Source organism: Castor canadensis, chromosome 16, assembly GCF_047511655.1.
Source record: "Castor canadensis chromosome 16, mCasCan1.hap1v2, whole genome shotgun sequence".
NCBI lineage: Eukaryota > Metazoa > Chordata > Mammalia > Rodentia > Castoridae > Castor > Castor canadensis.
In genome coordinates this window covers 49964534-49979549 of record NC_133401.1, presented here as the reverse complement: position 1 = coordinate 49979549, position 15016 = coordinate 49964534, and the positions used below count along the sequence as shown (strand labels likewise).

Below are 15016 nucleotides of genomic sequence, written 5' to 3'. Positions count from 1 at the left end.
TACCATAGCTCTAAAATTTGTGGTCTTGCTTATTTGTTATTATTTTTCTTTATTGTTCTTTAAATGCAATATTGTGTTATCTTATTCTTCAGTCTATTTTCTGCTTGATCTAGTCTACTGATGATGCCTTCTACTGTGTTTTTATTTTGGTTTATTGAAATTTGCAACATTTCTTTCTTTTTTCAGATTCTCAGTTTCCTTGCAGAATTTCTCATTCATTTTGCTGATTTTCAGGTCTTTAATTAACTTTCTTTCTTCATTCATCTGCTTGTTTGAGCCCTTTCTGAGTTCAATGGTCATTTTTAAAATTAGACTTTTCAATCACTTGTCCAGAATTTTAACCATTTCCATCTCTTTATAATCAGTTATTGGTAACTCATGTGTTTGGGGAAGTAGTATTGCCTTGCCCTTCTTCATATTTCCTTTATTTCTATATTGCAATTGGTGCATCTGTAGAGTTGGTTATCTCTTTCAAATATTTTTATGGAGGCCTACTTACTAAGTAGCCTTCTCTTGAGGTTACAATTCCCTTACCAGTCAGAGAAGGAAAAACAGATAGCAGTAATAAAAACAACTATAAAAACAAAGTAGACATTTAAACATAGTGAAAAAGTTGGAAACAGAAACTCACCTTCAATAAAGTTAGAAACAATGAATACTGGGATAGAGGATAAAGTAGGAGTTTAAAAATTATTAAGTCTAAAGGTTATTATAATTCATTAATTAAAGGAGGGAGGATGGGGAAAGGAATAAAGAAGAATGAGATGGGAAAGAGGGGTAAAGTATATGAGATGAAACTGTAACAGTGAGGGAGAACACAGTAAAATAAGTACAGAGAAAAAGCAATAAAAGCAATAAACAACAACAATGAACCTATAGTCAATATTGCTTCCTTGTTGAGGAGAAGAGAATGCATTTCCCACCCCTGCTCCAAGGTTTGTCTTTTGCAGTTTATTTGGAGGGGGAGGGTAGGTGGCAGCCATTTTGTCTTTTCAAAGTCCAAACAAGTTAAACCAAGACAGACTGTTTTCAGTTTGAGTCCTGTGCTATTTTTTCTGCTGAGTTGAATTCCTGTGCAGAAGTTACCCTTGCACTACTACTCCCACCAGCTGAATCTGAGGATCTACAGTTGGATGAACCTCATTACATCAAAGTACTCTGTGGGTGGTTCACGTGAGGAATTCCCAAGCAGTGGCTGCTTTCCACTGACTTCTCTGTGGCTCTCTGAGAGTGTAAAGAGCAGTAAAGCAGTCTGTGCTAGCTGGGCAGAGCACAAGGCTCTGGTTGATCCTGTGTGCCCTGGCCTCTCAGGATTCTGTCCCAGCTCTTCTACTTATAATCACACACAGCTGGTCTCTTTCCTCTCACCAGCATTCAAGCAGCACCTCTGCAGATGTATTCACTCTTGGCTTTCTTCTTTAGCTTGGTTCACACTTCCCACCCAAGTAGATCTGTGTCCTGAAACCTGAATCTGAGCCACAGCCCATTTCCTGGGCCCACACTGGTTCTCAGGGTGGTTGTGTGATTAGCCAGTTGAGGGAGATAGGCTTTTGGATTTTGTAGATATTAAAGCATAGGGTCTTCTGCTCTTCCTGACTGACAGTTTTGAAAGTAATCATCACCAGCTAGGCTGATAATCTAGTCTTAGCTGAAGACCTGGGCTGGAGAACTTTTGTATATCTCCAGAGCTTTCTCTCTCTGAGGCCTTCAGTTCTCTTACTCTGTTCTTGCTGTCCTGAACATCCAGCTGAATTCCTCTTCACTCTGACCTTCTCTGTAAACCTAGATGAGAGCCAGGAATGGAAAGATGATCAAAATCTTGGAATAACTCATGTATTAAGAAAGGGAGGCCTGAGGCAGTGGTACAGTCAGGGATGTATATTTTATAAAAGTCAATCTTGTTATATATATTATTACAATAAAATCAACAAATCAAACTAACCAACTATCTACTGTTCACCTGTAGCTTAGTAGAGCTGCTAGTTTCACCAAATTTATATGTTTTTGTCTCCTATAAACATCCCTCCCAATAATTTAGTTTCTATATATTACAAACACACACACACTTTTTCCTACCTTTCACACTGGGTGTAGCAGAGAACACAAAGTGAGAGTTTTGGTGAATAATATGGATCCTCTCTTTCCTTGAATTTATGCATACAAATACAAACATGAAAAACATTCGGCCTAACTTCTGCTTTCCCCCTACAATTTCCTTTGTGTGTTTTTGTGCCAATTCTCAACATCCATTTTTCTTACCACAAAAAAAATTTCTTTATAACTCAGTTCTTAGTCATCCTCAATTCCTGTTTTGTCACACTTATACATTTGTTCCCTAGAAAAATTTCCTATTTTCACTTTTTCATCTCTAAGTCATGTGCTTGTATTTTAGAGAAATGCATTTGAATATTATATTCAAACTAACCAGTTGAAAAATCACAGGGAGGCAATATGATTTAAATGGTTTCAATTTAAATCTTTGTTTCTTTTTTCAAAAGATAAATAGGATCTTTGGAAGTAAGAGGGGTACATGAAGCCTGAGAACAATATCTCTGTTCCTTAAAACAAAAAAACATAGGAAGAGCATGGACGGTATCACCATGGTAATGATGGAGGCAGCAGAATCATGTGGAAGCTGGAAGTGACATAATTGGACCTCACATAACAGCTTAAAAGATGCTGTTTGCTGATTGACGTTGATCATGGGAGCCTTCAGAAATTTATTTTAAAAAATGCTTTATAAGCTTAACATTTTGATTTCATTTCATGAATCAGAAGACAAATTTCAAGCAACTCATACCTGTGAAACAGAAGAACCATGAAGATTATGTGGGATTTTCCAGTCTCCCAAATAAAGCATATAGGCAGAAAATCAGTGAAAAGGAGGGTTTGATTTCATGCTCACAGTAGTAGGTCAATACAGATGGAAAAGTCAACATGAATCAACTCACTATTCCTGACAGATTCATAGTCTCCTGAGTATCCAGGTCCTTCCCATAGATTAAAACAATGACTGAACAGTTGAAACAATCCAGAGCTTTCATCAAAGATGAGGTGTTTGATTGCTGTTCACTGGAGTTGATACTCTGGGATTTGGAGATGTAGTGGATAATGGTAATTTCTGGCAGCCTGGTATTGACTACATTGATAGTCAATCTGAGGATTACCCAAATGAAGACTTTCAAGGGAGCAGACACCCAGTGCCTGAGAGTGGGGTGCAGTGTTGGTTATACTTCATTTTCCTTTCAGAACATGGACTTAAACCATTGCACATTGAGTTTATTAAGCATTTGCATGAAAAGCAAATGCTTAATAAACTCAATAAACTCAATTAGTATCATCCCACTAATTGTCAAAGGAGACATGCTCACATCAGAGGAGTGCCAACAGTTTAAAACCACAGATAATGAAAGAAATCCAAGGCATAAAATTAAACATAAAATTAAAATAACACGAACTTCCAGAAACTGATGACAAAGAATGAAATAGGTTGGTGAAACGATAAAGGACCATTTACCTCTTGCTGTGACATGTAACAACACTATCATTGGAGTTAACTGCAAAGGGTCAGAGGAAGACAGTATCGAAAGATGAAAATCATGAACATTGTTATTTTATAATCCTAAGGAACATGCTAACAAGTACACACATGCAGGACTTAAAAATATTAATGTACCATGTGAGCACTACAGAGGCAGAAAACTGAACTTGAAATGTAGTTGATAAGAATAAAGGGCAAATTACTAAGAGCTCTCAGTGGAAATAGAAGAAGGGAGCATATGCTGAGATGAAGAAACGGAGATAGAGCCATGTTTGAGATGAAGGGCAAAAGTTCCAAAGCTAAGGTACTTTGAAGTGGAGTGCCCATTATGCCAGGAACAAATGGAAAAGTATTTGTCAGCACAGCACAAAAAACTAGAGAAAAAAGTTAACAGTTTGGGGAGGAGAAAGCAGGCTGGAAAGCTTGACAGAGTATTTCACAGCAACGGAAGCCATTGAGAAGCTCAGAGAATACAGAGAAAGGAAAGGTTTTTGGAACTCTGTTGACCATTGGTTTCCTGTCAGTTACCACTTTGGACATCAGCATTTGTTGGAGCCATTTCAACAGTTTGCACCAATTTTACCCATAATGATGGATTCAGTGGCATGACAAAAATTATTTTGTTGTTGTTCTTGATGGAGATTAAGATTCCTTGAATTATCTAGGGTGCTGTGTACCTAGCAGGTAACAACTCTAAGTACCATTCTGCATTCCCACTCCCCTTCTTATTAAACAGATGTCTTCAATTGACTGTAAGAGAACATTTTATTGTGGTACAATCATGTTCTGTTTGGTTGGTTGTTTATGGGATATTCCAAAATAAAAGGACTTCAGAAAGTTTTCCCTGAGGATAAATTGCAACTATATGGTGCAAACTGTGTTTCTTGTGAAAACTATAACCCAAAGTTTCCCTTCAGTGCAGCCTATACAATAATGGAATTTAGTCAACGGAGTCGACCACATTTATTTTGACCTTGGAAGTATCAAAAATGGAATTATTTAAAACTACACATGGAAAAAAAAACTATATGCTTTTAGTGCAGCTAGAGCTTTTTAATAACAGCCTTTTTGTTTATTTTAGATTATTTAAATATATTTTATTCTCATTTAGTGCCTTTTTAAATGAGAACTGCGTAACTGTTTCATTTTTGTAATGAAGTTATTTTAGATATTTTCTGTATATTAGCCCTGTTAAAAGAGAATATAGCACCTTTCATATGGTAGAACCCAACAAGAGCACATTCCTTTAACCCCCTTTCTACACTTTATTCTAAGTAGCAGGGGGAAGATGAACTTATTTCTAGGCAAGTTGTGAAGCTAACAACCCACCTGTTTCTACCTATGTGTAGTTCCTTTATTTTACTAGAAATGCAAATCAAAGCTTCTTTTTTTTTCTCCCCCATCCCCTGCCCACTCCCTCTCTCCCCCACCCCCCTCACTTTCAAGCAGAAACTGTTCTGTCCTTATCTCTAATTTTGTTGAAGAGAAAACATAAGCAATAATAAGGAAAACAAAGTGTTTTTGCTAGTTGAGATAAGGATAGTTGTACAGAGAGAGTCCTAGTATTGCTTCCATGTACAAATGTGTTACAACCCAAGTTGATTCATCCCTAACTGTCCTTTTGACTAGTTCCTGATCCCCTTCTCATATTGACCTCTGTCACTTTAAGGTTTCTGTATTAGTTCCTCTGTAGTGGGGACATTAAATACTTTCATGTTTTGGGTTTCTTACCTATCCCCATACCTCCCGTGTGTGCTCTCCCCTTATCATGTGACCCATGTCCAACCACATTGCTGTATTTGCCCTAGATCTAAAGTCCACATATGAGGGAGAACAGACTATTTTTGGTCTTTTGGGCCAGGCTAACCTCGCTCAGAATGATGTTCTCCAGTTCCATCCATTTACTTGCGGATGATAAGATTTCATTCTTTTTCATGGCTGAGTAAAATTCCATTGTGTATAGATACCACATTTTCTTAATCCATTCATCAGTAGTGGGGCATCTTGGCTGTTTCCATAACTAGGCTATTGTGAATAGTGCTGCAATAAACATGGGTGTGCGGGTGCCTCTGGAGAAACCTGTGTCATATTCCTTTGGGTATATCCCCAGGAGTGGGATTGCTGGATCATATGGCAGGTCTATGTTTAGATTTTTAAGAAGCCTCCAAATTTTTTCCCAGAGTGTTTGCACTAAAGCATAGCTTCTTGAAAAGGAAAGAAAAAGTCACCATTCTGCATTTAGCCATATCATATATTGCACTTATGTTTTGTTTGTATTATAAAAATTCACACAGTAAAAAATATTTTGATGTTTAAAAACATACAAAATGGGCTGGTGTGTAGCTCAATGGTAGAGTGCTTTGCCTAGCATGCATGAGGTCCTGGGTTCAATTCCCAGCACCAAAAATGAAAAGACAAATGTATGTATATCCACAAATGCACATATATATATATATATACACACAAATAAATGAAAATCAGAAAAAAAGATAAAACAAGAGAACTCAGTAAGTCATGTGTTTTGAATAGTCACCTTTGGTTGGCCTACAAAATGTGATGTGTCCTGACCTCTGTCTACCTCTGTTATCACAGCCATACCCCCTTAATTGAGCCAGACCTGCTTTCTTTTTTCTTAATTAATTAATCATAACCAAACCCCAGGGTCTGTCCTGGAGCCTGGCCATTTGCCTAAAGTGTTGTTACAGAAGATCTCCACATATTAACTCATTTTAATTTTGTTTAGATGTTCATTTTAAAATGATATCTCTGGCTGTGATTCAAAATATAAATGAGCTGTAGCATTCATTTTAATTGCTAAATCAGAAGAGGGCTTGCCCTCAGTAAGATTAGTGATGGACAAGGGTGCTGAGTACTAAGTACTTCTGAGTTGGGGGCTTGCAGACATGTTTCTGTTTCCTAGTCTATATGTGGGTCAGATTTTAATTTCAGACCTGGATGTTGATTCTCTAATGTGTAATGTGTTTAGTTTGTGAAAATTCATTGAAATGTGCAATTATATTGTGTACTTTTCTCTATTTTATACTTTGACAAAAGGCAGGAAATTATACACATACAATTAAAATTGTCATATTATGTTATCAGGAAATGTATAATCACAAGTTAGGAGAATTTAAGCAGATGTTCATTTTGAAATTTCCTTTCTGTTTACTTTTTGGCCACATCATTCTTTCTTCAGCTTCATGTACTGTCTCCATCCACTGCTGGAGTCTCAGTGGCCAAGAAGAAAAGATGTTTATTTTCTCATCCAAAAACATCACTCAGGCTTTCTTTCAATGGCAAATAGTCATACTATTTGCCTTCTGAATTTATTTTCCTTAATGTTCTTTTTATTTGCTAAGCATTCTTAACATAATATTTTAGTTTTTGCTTATAATGTGGACCATACTCCTGAGGGTGTAGGGGGTAAGAATGCCTGAATTAGGATGCATGGAGACTAGAGTTCCAAGATCTGCAGTAGCAGGACAGAAAACAGGAAGCCTCAGTAGGCGGAGTAGAGATGTCCTCCCAGAAAGGTCAGAAGAACACAGAGCAGAGGTCAGAGGATAATACTGAAGTTTTCAGGCTGTGACATAACAGCCATCTGGACATAAGCAATCAAACAACTTACCTGATATCTATGACGAGTTTGGCTTAAAATTGTTCATGCTTTTTGGCTTGAAAAAAAGTGTACTTGTTCCTTTTCCATCTCACATGGCCTAACTCCTGTTTTTTTTTTATTGTTTTATTATTCATATGCTCATACAAGGCTTGGGTCATTCTCCGCCCTGCCCCCACCCCCTCCCTTACCACCCAGTCCACCCCCTCCCTCTCCCCTCCACCCCCTCAATACCCGGCAGAAACTATTTTGCCCTTATCTCTAATTTTGTTGAAGAGAGAGTATAAGCAATAATAGGAAGGAACAAGGGTTTTTGCTGGGTGAGATAAGGATAGCTATACAGGGCATTGACTCACATTGCTTTCCTGTACATGTGTGTTACCTTCTAGGTTAATTCTTCTTGATCTAACCTTTTCTCTAGTTCCTGGTCCCCTTTTCCTATTGGCCTCAGTTGCTTTTAAGGTATCTGCTTTAGTTTCTCTGCATTAAGGGCAACAAATGCTAGCTAATTTTTTAGGTGTCTTACCTATCCTCACCCCTCCCTTGTGTGCTCTCGCTTTTATCATGTGCTCAAAATCCAATCCCCTTGTTGTGTTTGCCATCAATCTAATGTCCACATATGAGGGAGAACATACAAGTTTTGGTCTTTTGGGCCAGGCTAACCTCACTCAGAATGATGAATAACATTTCTCTGCCTTACCATGCAGTAAATGCAGGTGAACTTTTGATAAGTCTCAGAGTCTCTAATTTTCCCTCATCTCAACATGAAATTTCTATCCAATGTCCTGTTATTGTGGTCTCATACAGATTTTCTGTATATCATTCACAAACACCCTTTCATGTGTTCAACTCTTATGTAATTACATAATCTGTGAATTGAATACAATGAAGGGATTCTGAGTGAGTTGTGCAAGTGATTAAGGGTGTGTTTTGGTATTTGGGGAAAGTCATTTGGGATTTGGAATGGGTTGGAAGAGAATCCATTATTATTTTTCATATTTAAAACAATAAAACAAAGGGCCCTGTTATTCAAGAAATTGATATTTAACCCGTTTTTAGGATTGGGTTAGGTTCAGATGACAAGGACTGACTGTATTAGTGAATTGAATTAATAATACACAAGTATAATACACCATTATCCCATGGGCAGAGTTCATGCCATGAATTAAAATATTAATATATATAATACTACACAGATCAGCCAATTGAAAAAAATTATAATTTTATTATCATCTCAATTGCTGAATTCTTGTTTTCCAACACTTTTTAGTAGATTTTCCCAGGAGAATTTCTAGAATTATGGTCAAATTAACTAACTGGATGACAGTGATCATTTTCCCTGTGCTTTTACAATTTTTATATTTTTTATTTTTGAAGTTTATTGTTAGATTATTTCTTTAAGAAAAGGGTAAACAACCATGTTGACATTGAACAGTGATAACTTCTTTTGACTTAAGAGATAGTACGGAATTTTTTATGTTAAGTTTCATTTCCAATATTGGGGGAACACAAGGAATATTCCATACATGTGATGAATTAAACTGGGCAGAAGTATTATATAAGATATATATGTGCATATAAATATGTATGTACACATACATATATAAGTTCCAGGTGAAGTGAAGCTTTCATTACAAAGATAAAAATCTGTAAGTGTATTATAAGAAAGTAAGAACAAGTTTATTTGTTGGAGTAGGTTAGGCTATTCTGAATGAGACAGAAAATGAATGATCTGTAATGAAAAAAGGATTAAGTAGTTTTGCTAATTAAATGCTTCAACTTTTCTATGATAAAAATAACCTAGACAAAGTTAAGTGATGGAGACTACACTGTAAAAAATAAGTGCACTGCAAATCTCAGGTAAAAACTAAATTTACCTGACTTATAAAGATCTTGTGGTAGTAAGAGAAAGATGAAAAATTCCATAGAAAATACAGGGCAAATTATATGCATGTCTACTTCTCAGAATAAAAAATGAAAATGCTCATGAGTATGTTAAAATTCAACCTCATATTAAATATAAATTAGTCAGAATAACAAATTGATAATATTTTCACCCACTTGATTGGCAGGTGTGTGAAGATTTTGGTGATATTTGGTATTGACAAACATTTGGGGAGACAAGCTATCTTTTATATTTTACAAAGGAAGCCGATAAATATATATATATATATATTATATACATATATATATATACATATATATATTATATAGGATTTACTCTGCAGCATTATTTGTTATAGGAAAAAACTAGAATTTACTAAATACCCTTTAGTTAACTGTAATGTATTTGATATATTGTAAGAACTTTTGTAAATGCCATAATGTACCGACACCCAGCACAACAATAAAAAGAAACACAAATAGGAAAAAAAAATTTAGAGACCATAGGTAATGCAACTGTGAATTAAATGTGTCCTTTAATGTCAAAAAGATAGGCACATTCGTATAAGTTGTCTATGTTACTATTAAGTTTCTTTACTTATAAATATGTAGCAAATCTAGCTAATTTACAAAAATACACTTTCCTTTTTCTCTTTTTTAAACTTTATTTTCTTAATTTACATGATCAAATAACTTCAGTAAAGATATAAAACATTAAGAAGTTCCTTAAAACCTGTGTTCATAACACCAAGAATTTATTGTATGTGTTTTCATGCAATTCTAAACAATAGATATAATGCTGTATTTTCCCTTCATTTTTCAATTAGAAGTAAGCTCTAAAAATATGAAAACATAATTGTGTACTGTAGCTATTATACAGAATGAGGTAAGTCTGTGTGTTTTGTTATGGAAAATATGAGATTCCTTTGGTGAAGGTAAATGAATACTGTGTATATATGCATGTGTACACAATTGGCCAGAAGATAGGTTTTAGTAAATGTGGGCAACTTGTGGAAATTTATGGAAGTGACTGGACCTGAGAAACGAAGAGAAGAATGTGTGTATTTCACTTCTGAACCTTTCATATGAATTTTCTTATCCTTTACATGCAGGATACATTTTAATACAGTAGGGGTTTTGTGAGTAATGGTATTAAGAACTTCTTTGTTTACCTCCCCACCATATCCTTTAATAAGCAGAATAAAAGTTTTAAGATTAAAATAAAAGTCAGCCACTTCAAATGTTTTTCTTGAATAGATATTTTTACAAGCATTTTCCCTACACTATACCATAGGGTGATTTTTTTAGATATTTCAATATCAGAATTGTAAATTAAACCATCTGTTGAACAATCTTAGCATGAAGTGATATTAAAGTTGAAGTAGAATTATCTATCTCCCATCACTCTTACAAATAACATGTGTTTATGCAAATCAGATCATCCTTACCCGTCCCTAAACCATTGTGCACTTTCTCAGTCATTTTCATTACATTAAAAGCCTAACTGGGTCCACTGTCAACCTCTGATCTTATGTTCCCCAATTCAGCCTTGACCTTGGCGGGAAGCACCTGGATGTGTGCACCATTTTTAACCCCATTCTCTCCCTTTCTGATGTTGGAGCAGAAAGGACATATTAAAGGAATGACAAAATCTTTTCGTGAGTTGGGCATGGAAAAGAATCCACCACTTCTTGGAGGTGACTGAATCCTATTATTCCTTGGAACACTTGTATCATTTCTTTGGAGGGACCCTCAGGAGCTTCCCATCACATTGACCTGTGCCAACACATCCCCTTTCCTCATGGATGGACAACCTCAGCTCAGCAGATTATACTAAATTCTGCTGACCTGCTATCAGCCCTTTCTTCCTCCTATTGCTACATTATACTGAGGATGTGAGTTCAGATCATGAATGGAGACAGTTAGCTAGGATGATGTAAGAGAGAGGGATGCTGGCTCCTACTGGGTCCAATCCCAGGAAATAGGAAGATTACCATTCAATTCTTCTTCTCTAAATTCTCCCTAAACATACTAAATACACACCCACAAAGCTAGCTATCTTTGTAAACTTTAGTTGAGTCTTTGATGCTAGAAGTCTTTCAATTTACCCTAATCTCTTGTTAGACTTAAGATTTCTTTAGGATGGTTGATAATGCTAATATTTATTCTGTGATTCTAAAAGAAGAAATAAGACATAATACTGAAAAGAGATGAGCTAGATTAGGATCCTGAGAAGACACATTGCATTAAAATGAGCTTGGGTTTTGCTCTGACCACAGTGACAATCCTCTAAAAGTTACCCTAGGTCTTGGTAACCAGCTTTTATTGCTTGAATTCATTGTGGATTCAGAAGAACAGAAGAGGAAAGGCTGGCTGTTTTGTTGCATTCAACTTGTACCTAAGTGAGAATTTGTTTTGAAATTCAGAAGCAAGACCCAAAACATTGCAAGGTGTCAGAAAAGCCTTAACTATCAACTAGTCAAGTGCCTGCTTGGGATCACCTTGCCTGCTCTAAGTAGTACAGCACAGGCAATTTTCCTTACAGTCAGAGCATGTCTGATATGCTTGTTACACAGTTGGTGAGCTTGCAGTTAGGGGTTACACTGTGCTTTCATGAATCTGTCTAGACTCAGACTTGGGGCAGCAAGAAGCTCACACATGAAAGGAGACAGACAGGAACCAAGACTTGCAGAGGAAACTGAGACACATCTGTCCTCTGCCTGTACTGGGGGCAAACCCTCAAGGAATGAATTGTAGAGTTCCTTACCATGTTCAAGTCGTTTTTCTCTCTTTATTTTTGCAGAATGTGTAAAGCTGATTATGAAAAACTTATTTATATAATGTGACTCCATCATATCTCAGGAAAGAAGTGGTAAATTATGTCAAAATATCTAAAATAATGTAAGAGGAATATATTAGCATTCTATAGCTGTCAAAACAAATTATTATAAATATAGTGGCATAAAATAGCATATCCCCTGATGGGCATGGAAAGAAGTCAATATTTGCATGGATTTTGGGAAAGAACATGTAAGGCTTGGGAAATGTTTGGATTTGATAGGAATGTAAATGATACCAAAGTCGTCAGTTTGGGATGCATACAAAATGAAGTGTCATTTATATTAGTAGTGAGAACATTGTATTAATTAATTTATTTCAGCACTATGCATGTTGAACTCAGGGTCTCTTGCTTGCTAGGCAAATGGTCTACCACTGGAGCCACACCTTCAGTTCCCTTGCTCCTATCTTGTGTTTTTGCTTTTGAGATAGTGTCTTGCTAACTTTGCCCAGGTTGGCTTTGATCTGGCCATTCTTTTTTTTATTATTATTATTTTTTATTCATATGTGCATACAATGTTTGGGTCATTTCTCCCCCCTTCCCCCACCCCCTCCCTTACCACTCACTCCACCCCCTCCCTCTTCTCCCCCACCCCCTCGATACCTGGCAGAAACTATTTTGCCCTTATCTCTAATTTTGTTGAAGAGAGAGTATAAGCAATAATAGGAAGGAACAAGGGTTTTTGCTAGTTGAGATAAGGATAGCTATACAGGGAGTTGACTCACATTGATTTCCTGTGCATGGGTGTTACCATCTAGGTTAATTCTTTTTGATCTAACCTTTTCTCTAGTTCCTGGTCCCCTTCTCCTATTGGCCTCAGTTGCTTTTAAGGTATCTGCTTTAGTTTCTCTGCGTTGAGGGCAACAAATGCTATCTAGTTTTTTAGGTGTCTTACCTGTCCTCATATCTCCCTTGTGTGCTCTCGCTTTTATCTTGTGATCAAAGTCCAATCCCCTTGTTGTGTTTGTGATCTGGCCATTCTTCTGCCTTTTCCTGAATAACTGGGACTGCAGGCTTGGGGAGAACTTTAAATTTTTAACATAAATTTTGGGAGACATTGTTATTTCAGTTTTACATGTAGGAATGTTGGGGGTTTGTATATGAAAATAAAGTTGTGGGTAAAGACCTAAGTTGAAGAAGTGGCTTTGGCAGCCAACAGCCTGTGTGACATTTTAACAGAATGCATAGATTGGGATTTTTCAACTTCTACACTAGTGACATTTTGTACAGGAGAGTTACTTGCTGTTTGGTGCACTGTAGGGTGTATGTCTGGACTTTGTAGACTGTTTCCAGAATGGTGACATTGCCCTGGATGGAAAACTACTGTAGTATGTTTCTCTGTTTTCTTCTAGTTCTTGAGTCTACACTTAAATTTTTAGTCCTTTTCAGGTTGATTTTTGTAAGTGATGAAAGATAGGGGTCTAGTTTCATTCTGCCTGTGGATGTTGTTTTCCTGGCACATTTATTGAAGAAACTGTCCTTTCACACTTTTGTATCTTTTGATTTATCAAAAACAGTTGGCTGCAAGATCATGGTGTTATTATGATTCTCGATTCTGTTCCTTTGCTCATTGTGTCTGTTTTATGCCAGTACCATGTCATTCTAGTTACTATGGCTTTATAAGATAATTTGAAATCAGGTAGTGTGATGCATTGAATTGTACCTTATAAACACATACATATATTATATATCAATCACAAGTTAAAATTAATTAATAGGAGAAGATAAATCCATTGTCTTAGGTAATATAACCAAAGCAGACAGATTCAAAATTCATTAGAATGGAGAGGGTGATCCAGTCATATCAACGTTTATTGCATAGGCAAAAGGAAGGGAATTCTGAAATGATGCTGAGGATTGTCTATTCCAAACAGAGGAGGGAAAAGACATGGAGTCAGGATCACAAGGTGAGAGCAACTCAAGTAACAAATGGTAAATCATATCAAAGCTGTGAAAATGAAGATGAATATACTAGCTTTCTATTGTTTTTGCAACAAAGTATTCCAAACTTGGTGTAATAAATGAGCACAAATTTAATGTCCATTAACTGAATTGATAGAGTCCTTCCTCCTTTCTTTCCTTCTTCCTTCCCTCTGTCCCTCCCTCCCTTTCTCACTTTCACAACATCACAGGTCAAGTTGAAAGATTTTCTGTGTGTACCTTTTCCCAGTCCTATGCTCTTCCTGCTTTTGCAAAAATAAATTTCTTAATTTGTGTGTTTGTCATTTCTTTTGATGTTGTAAGATTTTACCATATACATTTATATCTATAAATATAAATGGTATTTTGTTCATGCTTCAAAAGTGCCTCAGGTGTTATCTATAGATGTACTTATGTAATTTTCAGTCTGATATATTTTTGAAATTCATATATCCTGATAGCTACAACACAAATTCATTTTGAATTGCTGTACATGCCATGCTGTTAACTGAATATAATCTAATTTATTCATTCAATCCATTATGGATAAGGAGGTTGCCTCTGGCTTTTAAAATTACTTTTTCTTCTCCTTTATGTTTTTGTTCAATCTTGCCAACATTTTCTTATTTTAAAGGTTTTAATAATTAGTTTCTGTTCTGAAATATCCTCTTAAATAACTGTACTTTCTCCCTTATCCACTTTAGTTTTTACCTTTATTTTTCTCTCTTCAGTGTCTTCTATGTTGTATCCTTTTGGAATTATTTGAAGGGTTGTCTTTATTCACTGTTGTATTATTAATCTGTATTTTATTCTAATGTAAAACCTGGCAGACTATAAATATTCTTCTAGCTAGAGATTTTTCTGTATGTCACTAATTGTACCTGCAATATTTCCTATAGTTGTTGCTTTTAAATATGTTCTAATTCTGATTATAATTTCCTTTTTCTATGTGTGACCATAGCTATTTGGAGTGTATTTCTAAATTTTGAAATGCATATGTTTCCTTTACCTTTTTGTTATTGATTTCCAACTTAATAGACTGTAAAAAACATGTTTTATTCTTATTTGCATGAACAGCTTTAGGTTTACATCATTAAAGGAGTACATGTTTGAAAAGTTTTTTTATCCACAAATCAGTAAACCATGGAAAAGATAAAAAGCTAAGGGAAGGAGGCAGTAGGGGAGTAGGGTGTGTGTGTGGACAATTGAGTAGTAT

At 35.8% G+C, this 15016-nt stretch overlaps 1 pseudogene; it reads left to right on the top strand.

Moving 5' to 3' along the window:
* The first annotated feature begins 2667 nt into the window (after window positions 1-2667).
* On the top strand, window positions 2668-4130 carry LOC109681111 (septin-7 pseudogene; annotated as a pseudogene).
* The last annotated feature ends 10886 nt before the right edge of the window (window positions 4131-15016 follow it).